Source organism: Humulus lupulus, chromosome 1 (genome assembly GCF_963169125.1).
Source record: "Humulus lupulus chromosome 1, drHumLupu1.1, whole genome shotgun sequence".
Taxonomy (NCBI): domain Eukaryota; kingdom Viridiplantae; phylum Streptophyta; class Magnoliopsida; order Rosales; family Cannabaceae; genus Humulus; species Humulus lupulus.
The window spans coordinates 16,383,132-16,385,514 of NC_084793.1; the positions used below are offsets into that span (position 1 = coordinate 16,383,132).

At 36.0% G+C, this 2,383-nt stretch overlaps 1 pseudogene; it reads left to right on the plus strand.

Moving 5' to 3' along the window:
• The first annotated feature begins 844 nt into the window (after positions 1-844).
• LOC133787062 (uncharacterized) lies at positions 845-2,144 on the plus strand (annotated as a pseudogene).
• The last annotated feature ends 239 nt before the right edge of the window (positions 2,145-2,383 follow it).

Below are 2,383 nucleotides of genomic sequence, written 5' to 3' on the forward strand. Positions count from 1 at the left end.
GAGTAACTACCCAAAATATGTGGGATAGTATTCTGCATCTTTCTCTATAAATAGAGAAGCCATGCACCATTGTAAAGGATCGAAGTTCTGATCCTTGAGAGAAAACTTTGTAGAATTCATGCTAAAGAATTGTTCAGAGATAATCTTGAGGTTAATAACAGAGACTCGTGGACTAGGCAGATTTAACTGCTGAACCACGTAAAAAACCGTGTGTTTGATTCGTTTGTTTCTTTTGGCCATTGTCTTTAATTGTTTACGTGCTCTCTTCTTTTATCTGTTGACGAAAAACGGCGTCAACATAACAGCTATATTTTAACGGCTACATTTTAACGACTATATTTTAACGGCTACATTTCAACGACTATATTTTAACGATTACATTTTAACGGCTATATTTCAACGGCTATATTTTAACGACTATATTTTAACGGCTACATTTCAACGGCTATATTTTAACGGCTACATTTCAACGGCTATATTTTAATGGCTATATTTTAACGGCTACATTTTAACGGCTACATTTCAACGACTATATTTTAACGGCTACATTTTAACGGCTACATTTTAATGGCTATATTTTAACGAGTACATTTTAACGACTATATTTAAACGGGTACATTTTAACGGCTATATTTTAACGGCTATATTTCAACGGCTATATTTTAACGACTATATTTTAACGGCTACATTTCAACGGCTATATTTTAACGGCTACATTTCAACGGCTACCATGTCTATAAATACCAAATTTCAATATTCCTTTTACTTAACTCTCCATTCAATCCTTCATTTTACTCTTTCATTCATATTTCATTCCCAAATATCATATACTCTAAGTTCAACAATGGATTCGCCAAATTCTCCGAATCCATACGACAATATGAGTCTAGAGGATATCATAATTGCAGAATGTACTGACAATCATGATGATCAATATTTCAAAGCGCTCATGGATGGGGGTAGCTCAACAAGACAAGGAAGAAAGAGAGCCCACATTGATAGAGGTCATGTAGAAGGATACCAACGTTTGTTCGATGACTACTTTTCTGATGAACCGGTGTATACAGAATATCAATTTCGAAGAAGATTTAGAATGCGTAGACATGTATTCCTACGCATAATGCAAGCTCTAGAAAATCATTCAGAGTATTTCCATACGAGGTTTGATGCAGTCGGTAGAAGGGGGCTTTCGCCATTACAGAAGTGCACCACTGCTATGCGAATGTTGGCATATGGAGCGCCTGCCGATTATGTTGATGAGTATGTTCGAATTGGTGAAACTACCACTATTGAATGTCTAGTCAATTTCGTTCGAGGAGTGAATGATATTTTTGGGACCGAATATTTAAGATGACCCAATGCTGGGGACATTCGTCGCTTACTTCAAATGGGGGAGGTGCGTGGTTTTCCAGGCATGTTGGGAAGCATTGATTGTATGCACTGGGAATGGAAAAATTGCCCAGTTGCATGGAAAGGTCAATTCACACGAGGTGATCACGACAAACCAACAATCATGCTCGAAGCAGTTGCGTCACAAGATCTTTGGATATGGCATGCATTTTTTGGTGTTCCAGGATCCAATAATGATCTCAACGTGTTAAATCAATCCCCAATATTCACTGATATCTTACAAGGGCAAGCTCCGAGAGTTGATTTTACGATAAATGGCACACAATACAACAAGGGGTATTATCTAGCAGATGGATCTATCCAGAGTGGGTACATTTGTTAAAACTATCCCACTGCCTCAAGGAGAGAAAATAAAATTATTTGCCCGATGCCAAGAAGCGGTACGCAAAGATGTTGAGTGAGCATTCGGAGTACTTCAATCTTGTTTTGCTATTGTACGAGGACCAGCACGTTTTTGGCAAAGAGATGTTCTCAAAGATATTATGTATGCATGCATCATATTGCACAACATTATTGTCGATGATGAAAGAGATGCATATGAGAGTTTGTTTGATTTTAATTATGATGACGGCCCCGCCGACACCCTAATGGTTGAAGAATTGCATGGACCTATTTCTGACTTCCCGACAATGCTTCTAAGAAATGCTGAAATTCGTGATAGAAACATTCATCGCAATCTTCAAGCAGACTTGGTAGAGCACATATGGTCAAAATTTGGAAATCATTTTAATTAGCATTTTTTTAATTATGTTAGATTGATTAATTATGATTATGTCATTTTATAAGCTCCTTTAAATTTCGTCTAATTTAAATTTGATGTAATATTTATTTATATTAATATATGGATTTAAAAAATTTAGTGTGACAATATTTATAATTACAAAATAATATATTAAATAATAATATGTGGGGCCATAGTTGACAACTTTTTGGGTGGCTTAGCATTGGAGCATTTTTATGAAAAAAGTTGCCA